Raw genomic sequence first — 8481 nt, 5'->3', positions numbered from 1 at the left:
TGGAGGGGATAATCGACTCATCTTGCATGGAATTGAAAATTGTTCTAGGCTTACTGAATTGGTAGATGCTATCTAGAAAGGAAATGGGAAATACACACAGACGTCATTTAACAAAAAATAAAGGGATGCAGGAATCTTATTGCTCTTAATTTGGCTCTTAATAAATGTGGTTTATGCCACATTGATGTGAGTGTGAAGAGGATCAGATAATAAAACTACTTGCAATAACTGCGTCTAATAAACAAAGTGTCTTGTGATTTTATTTCAAGTCATGTTATGAGGTATGCCTTGGGCAGAGGTGAACGGGCCCCGTCAGCAAAGTAGCCAGGGGGCCTTCCAGAGAGGCGGATCCATGGTTTCAAGTATTTGCAGTCGTAGTGCACGTTAGTAACTGCTCCCAAGCCTGGGCTCATACACCTGTTCCAAATTTTGATATGCCATAGGCTTTGTGTTGTGATCATTTCGATCAGTGGTTCGTAGCAAAGAAAGCGTGATCCAGTTGACCTAGCAACGGTCATATATATCTTCGAACATGCACTATGACAGCGAATTAATCAGGATTTTCTTGCTGAAGGGGTATTTTCTAATTTTTTGGACCCTTTCAATTGTGAATTTGTAAAGCAGAAGCGAAAATGGTCACTTGTTTTTCCACTACGCAGAGGGTGTCTGAGTGAGGGGGGGGGGGTGTTCTCAAGAGAAAATGTTGTCCAATTGAAGCCATTTGGTGCATCATTTTAAACGGAAAAAAGGACCCGAACTCAATTTGCAAAATTTCAAACAGACACTATACAAGTCTTGAGACTCGCAATCACTAAAACATGCATGGATCGATGCTGACAAAATGTAATGGGCCTGGATATCGGGAGCGGGTTCTAAATGCCAAAAGCCGAGACTAAATGCACAATATCGGGTGTTTCTCTATTCAAGTCTTGCAATATTTGAACGTGTACGTTTTCAAGATTTGTTACGCGTTGGACTTTGGATTTGAAGGAGTCTGCAACGTGCCTGAACGCGTAAATATGCACGTTTTGTGCGTTAAAGTAAACCCTGGGGAATGCAAACCTAAGGTGATACTCTGGCGTTTTCTAGGAAATATCCGGTAGTTTTACAGTCTTTGAAAAAATTTCAGGGTACATCGATTACTTTCGCATTTTAAGCCCCAACAAAAATGGTGCGAAATGACTGGTGGATGCTATAGCAAACAAGGATCACACCTGCATATCATGTATATATATTTCTACACAAAGTTAATGGGGCTTATAAACGGAAAATTCATCAAGTAAAAGTTTCATTGAAAGTAATGATCATAACATCGTATTTTCAATTTCACATGAAACAATAATTTGAAAAACACATTCACAACTTGTAATAATCATCACCTGGTATCTTGCAACACAAGTTAATGGGGCTTACAAAAAGAAATTTTGTCAACTAGTAAAATTTCACTGAAAGTAATAATCATGAACATGATCATTTATATTTTCAATTTCATGTGAAACGATAATATGAAAAAACACATTTACAAATCATTACGACCATCACCTGGTATATTACTACAGTTGTTTGAGCTTACAAAGAAAGTTCGTAAAATTTCTGATATGAGTTACGTGAAATTTTGATGGGAAACGGGTGGCATAGAAGATGCGTCGGACAATTTTGGGGAGCTTCTTTCCTTTTCCTTACCCTTTCTTTTTTCCTTTTTTCTCCATTACCTTGTTCTTTTCCTTTGTCTCCCCTATTTTCTATTTCATCTTTTGTCAGGGGGGTAAAGAGAGTAAAAAGATTGTTCAAAATGAAACAAACACTGAAATTCATTGTTAATACTGTGTGTGTGCTAAACTCCATAGGCTTTATGATAAGGCCTATGTTGAAGTGTCCTACGAAATTAAATTTATTTTGGTGGTTCTGAGAAGCCTCTGAGACTGCATCAGATGAAATTGCACAACTTTCAAAATGGGATGCAAAAGTGCACCCAAGGGGAAAAAATAATTTGAATAATGGTACCACGGTCCACATATGGGATCCTTTGCAGTTGGCTTCCTTTGCAGTTGGCTTCCAAGCTAGCCTTGTCAGTGTGATGCCCCTTATATTTTTTTTTTTTTTTTTCCTTTTTTTTTTTTTCAGAGGAAAAAAAACATTTATTCGAGTTTAACTTTAAACAGAGGTAAACATTAATCATATACATGATACGCAATGATATTACATGATACACATGATAAAATATAATTTCATACACACAGAGAAGCTCTCACACAACGCTATGCAAGTACAGAACCTCACATAACAAGGTTCTGCCACTACACATCGCCATGCAAAAACCTCTCCGCGTGTACGAGGGTCTAAATCTTATTCTCTACAGAGTGAATTGAAAATACCCCATCTTTTATAAAATAAACCAATATTATTGTTACATATGTAAATATATTTTTCTAATTTATAATGATTTTGCAATTCTTTCTTGAAAATGTGGATCGAAGGGTTATTTTCTTTCATTTTCATTTTATATATATGAAATCTACATAAAACTAAAATCAAATCCAAAACAATATAGCTAGGACCAACGCCAAAAAGCAGATTATCTTTTTTCCAAGAGATATTTATATTAACTTTGTTTTCGATCCACCTTTTCACATCATCCCAAAATTTCTTAACCACATGGCAATCACAAAACATATGAATCAAAGTTTCACTCTCCTCCAGACAGAAGGTACACAGACCGGAATCTTTTATCCCAATTTTAAATAAAAATGCGTTTGTACCAAGGATTCTGTGAATTATTCTGAATTGAAACCACCTGAGTTTAGTACTTATTGTACATTTGAAGGGTGTATAAAAAATAACAGGCCATCTTGAAGGATCAAATGTAGCTTCAAGCTTTTCTTCCCATTTTGTACATATTTACGAACAATTGTTTTTTTCAAACCAGAATATTGTATATTCTTCTGGAACCCTTTTTATCTTTAAAGAGAACATCAAAGTGAAATGGAATAGTGGGATAAACAAGGGTATCACCAGGTTTGTCAAAGAATTTTGGAAATGACTTTTTGATCGCCAATATTACACCACCGTATTCAACAAAATTTGTGCGAACATGAAATATACGATAAAATCCTCCAGCAAGAGGAATTCCCTCTCTCATTTAAAAGATCATTTACAAGATCAACACCATTACTTAACCCAATGCTGGTAGTACAAACTTTGTTTACCCACTTTAATGTTTTCATTGTACCAAAGTGAACTTTTCAGTATCTCCTGTCTGGTAGTTGGTTGATGACAGTTAGAAAAACTAAACCATGCCAAAAAAACATCTTTCCAAAATTTATTCGGTTTATCATTGTGGTTATTCATGAAATTCATAATATTAGTAGATCCACCCTCAATGTCCTGGATACGGCTTATACCTGTTGTCTTAAGAAAAAGCTTTACCCACTCTGTCTCCGAATTTTTAATGATTCTACGGATCCAGGTTATTTTTAGTGCATGTATATATGACTGGACATCAACCATTCTCACACCTCCTTGACCATAATCTTGGATCATTTGATTTCTTGTAACCTTATCAATACCTTTCCATATAAATTTAAATATTATTTGGTTTAAATCTTTTATTAACTCGTATTGTGGATTAGGCAAAGTTAAAATCAGAAAGGTAAGCTTAGATAAAATAAGTGATTTAACTATTGTTACACGGCCCAGAACTGTAAGATTACGTCTTGACCATTGGTGAATTAATTCATGAATTGACTCCATTGTTTTTACATAATTAATCTGCACCATTGTTTCAAGTGACACAGTGAAGTCAATACCAAGTGCTCTAAAACAGTTGTTATTATGAATCCATTTAACGTTCAAATGATCACAAATTGTTTCATTGCTACCCTTTTTTGACCCAATCCATACAACATTAGTTTTGTCTATATTTACCCGTAAACCACACATGTTTTCAAACTAATCGAGGATTTTAAAAGCTTCGTTCATTGACTTTTCTGTGCCATCAAGAAAAGAACAGTATCATCAGCATATTGAGATATGCGATATTCTGCATCCCCTATTCTAATACCTTTAATATTCTGATTTTTTCGAACCATCATACCTAGGACCTCCGCACAAAGGATGAATAAATAAGGACTTAGTCCGTCGCCTTGTCTGCATCCTCTACCAACCTTAAAAGATTCCGAAAGAAATCCATTAACTAGGACTTATGATGAAGCTTGATTAAAAAAAACACGAATCCATTTTTTAATCGAATTGCCAAAATTGAATTTATCTAATATTTTCATTATGAATGTATGTGATACCGAATCGAAGGCCTTTTCAAATCAATCATGAGAAAAAGGCCAGGAATATTTTTATTCTCTGCCAAACTCATCAGGTCGTTACATTAAACGTATGTTTTCTCCAATATATCGACCAGCGACAAAACCTTTTTTGGTGTTCGTGTATAATATCGGACAGGCAGGATTTTAATCTGGTTGCGATGCACGACGAGGCGAGTTTATAAGATACATTTAGGAGGGAAATAGGCCGCCAGTTCTTCAAATATTGACGTGGTTTATCTCCTTTGGGTAATAAAGTGATTATACCATATTTTTGAGTCACAGAAAGTTGTCCATTTTCATACGCATAATTTAACGAATCGAAGCAAATACCATACAAGATCATTGAAAAATACTTTATAGAATTCCGAACTAAATCCATCAGATCCAGGTGATTTATCATTTTTGCTGTTTTTAAGCGCATATAAAAGTTCTTTATATGTTATAGGACCCTCAAGACTATCGCGCTGGGCGTTTGACAAGATTGGAGTATTTAAATTTGCAAAAACCGAGTCAATATCAGCATTATCATCAGTTTCAGATTCCGAATATAAATCTTTATAAAATTTCTTGCCTCAGAAAGAATATCCTTTGAGTTGGTTAAAACAGAACCATCTGTACGAACTATTCTATTTATTGTTTTGTTAACTAAATTACGTTTTTCCATGTTCAAGAAATATTTAGACGGTTTTTCACCGAGCTCAAACCAGCGAGTTTTAGATCTTATCAAGACCCCCTTCATTTTATCTTTACGCAGATTCTCGAGATCATTCTGCTTCATATTCAATTGTACATTTAAAGTGTGGTCACCCGAGGCGACCTTTGTAAATAATTCTGTTATCTCAGATTCAAGTTCTTTCTCCAATCTTCCCAAATCTTTCTTTTTGAAAGCTGAGTAAGAAATAGTTTTAGCACGAATTTCTAATAAAATCATTATAAAAAACAGTTGATCATTGATTATAAACTGGATATCTCTAGGATGGATTGTGTTTAAATTTGACAAAAGAGATGGAGGTGCCACATACTTCTCTACCACTTCTTTTATAGTTTTCTTCACCAGATTAACATATTCTGTATCCTTTAAAAGAGAGTTATTAAACTTCCAGTAGCCTTTGCCACGCTCAATGTCATTGAAATCTAGATGTATATCGACTAATGAATGGTCCGTACGATAACCTGGTTTGATATCACATTTAGATAGTTTGGAATTTAATTCTGACGATATTAAAAAGAAATCAAGACGGGCTTGTTTCAAAGTATCATGTTGCCGCCATGTATATTTATGTAGATCTGGATTATTTATATGCCATACATCCGTCAAATTCAATGAATTACAAAGTTCTACCACTCTCTTTTTTGCATTTGGATTATTAGCTCTAACATAATTGTAAGTATCAAGTGCCTCATTCATTACCAAATTCCAATCACCGCAGATAATTATATGTTCGTTATCAAACTCATTAATTACATTGTATAAATTATCGTAGAACTCTGGTTCATCAGTATTGGGACCATATATATTAATCAATGTTATATTGCAATTATTTATTACAATATCAATTACAAGCATATTTCCTTTTATATCGCACTTAAACTGATTAACTTTATATTCAAAATTATTATTGAATAATATTGCCACGCCCTTATGCGTTGCTTTTATATGAACTAAAATAGCAATCAAATCCCCATTCAGAACGAATTATATTTTCAACATCTTTTACAAAATGAGTGTCCTGTAGACAATATAAAGAATGGTTTTTCTTCCTTAAAAAGTGAAGTACATCTCTACGTTTTTTTACATCGGCTAAACCGCGACAATTCATGGAAGCTATTGAAAAATGTTTGTTCATGTCACTAGTCATGTGGATGTGGGAATCCTATTTGTAAACATGGGTAGGCCTACACAAAATGGAATGATATGGATACAATGTAGTCGATCACCCTCTGCGTCTTTCATGCTGTAACTGATTTTGAACATAATAAACATTTGTATCCCAATTGTATCACAATAATATTTTTCATAGTTTACATCATGAACCTCTTGATTGATTGTAGTTTGTTTTCCTCTGTGTTTTTTACATCGAAAATACAACGGACAACTATACATACCAAAACACACACCCATACACACAAAACGAAAAAAATTAATCTCGACTGGCAAAAAAAACAACAACTTATAAATTAAATTAAATTTAAGACAAAATTAAATTTGGACTCGCCGAAAAGGGCCACAAATTGACAAAAAGCAAAATTTAGAAGTATCAGTGATCGCGAGACCACTTCTCTGTGACACTGTGAAATAAGATGATAAATCGAAACTAAAAGCAGTTGATTGAAGTAGAGGAGTATACTGTCACAAAATTTCTTTAAAAGGCGCAAAAATTTTGTTCATACACTCACTACACTAACTTTATAAAAAAACATATAACTGCCGCTACCAACACTTAATCCACAAAATGTATTATACACTCCACGTCACATAATTATGTAATGTTTCATAAAAAGATTATTACTGGAAAAACAGCCGCATGCATATAATTAATTTGAGGCAGCGTCTTATCAACTAGACATGTATTATAACACCGCTAAGTATTGTTTTCTAGATAATTAACATTTTACTGGCGAAGCAATCGTACTTGCATATTAATTAATTTTGTATCGTTGTCTACCATTAAAGAGAGAAAAAATAACCATATATGTCATCTTTTTTCGGAAAAAATAAACACCAAAGAACACGCAAAGGGCAAGCATTGGATATGGGTTAAATCTTAATGAGAGTTATTTTTAAATTAACCAACATGACCAATGTCAGCCCAATGTTTCAAACACCGTTTTTTTTTTTAACTTCTGTTTGGACCTGTGATGCCCCTTATATTTAACATTTGGGGCCCTGGGGCCCATACTAGATGACCTACATGTATTTTGAAAATGTTTATAATGCCCTGGGATTATCAGTGCCATGATGCTATTTATTAGCTGAGAAACTGTATTCCCTTATATTAAATTTGGGCCCTTGACCTTTTGCTGGGGCCAAAACAGGCAAAATGCAAGTCTTCAGGTAGGGCCTTAGGTGTGCCACATACCGGGCCTGCGACTTAGTTTTAGGGCTGCTAGCCTTGACACTTGTGTGTCTAATGAGGAAGGAGGAGAAAGAACCCATTGATCACAAATGCGGGCATATAAAATTATGGCCTCTTGCATGCATAGGCACACATAACTTTTTTTATTATTATTCTACCCACTGCGCCTTTGAATCTTGAAGAAAAATAAAATAAATAAAGCAATAAAAAAAAGGCAGGGGCCCTTTGGCCAAATTAGCAAGGGGGCCTTGTCAGCAACTGCCGAAATAAGCCCGAAATTTTGCCTGTTGCGATAGAACTTTAAAAGTGTGGTGCAAAATTGCAATACCACATTTCACCGACTTTATGTATTTGATGGACACTTCAAACTGCCAATTCAAGATAAAAAAAAATAGGAGAAAAAATGAGAAGTCTATAAATTGCATATAAATTATAATCGGGTCGTCAGCTTCAGTTATTTATCATTTGATGTGCACTGACAATCCAGTGTCCAGAGGCAGATTGAAAGGGCATATATATTGCATTCCATTCAAAGAAAATAATTATTACACAAGTTGACACTTTTGTTGCATTTTTTTTTTATTTGTATTTCTCCTGAAAAAAGACAAATTGTGTTTGTAAAATGCTGGCTTGTACAGCCCTTCTCAGCGTACATCTCTTGACACCCTGTTTGCATTGATTTATAATCAATATTTAATGCCAAATGGTTTGGTAAAACATCTGGCTTACACAGAATGGGTCTTTTTATAGATTGCCTAGTTCTGAGAGTCCAGCTACTATAGTTTTCAGACTTTACGCTTATTCCATGGGAGCAGGTCACATTTGATGATCAGTCCAAGAGAACGCCAAATATGGATCAGGAGTATTACATAATAATACCCTGCTATGACAATAGCTGCACTAGGTTAATCGTATAATCTCCTTATGTGGTTAGCATGGCTGGGCCAGGAAATCCACAAGGTCAGCCAATGTATGTACATGTATTCGGTACATGTGCCATATCTTTTACTATGGGTGATAAATTTCTGGTTTGTTTTATTTCAAAACGCAACAGTCAATATTCTAAAGCTTGGTCCAAATCCAAG

This window comes from Amphiura filiformis, chromosome 11, assembly GCF_039555335.1.
Source record: "Amphiura filiformis chromosome 11, Afil_fr2py, whole genome shotgun sequence".
NCBI classification, from domain to species: domain Eukaryota; kingdom Metazoa; phylum Echinodermata; class Ophiuroidea; order Amphilepidida; family Amphiuridae; genus Amphiura; species Amphiura filiformis.
This window is presented reverse-complemented; position numbering follows the sequence as displayed.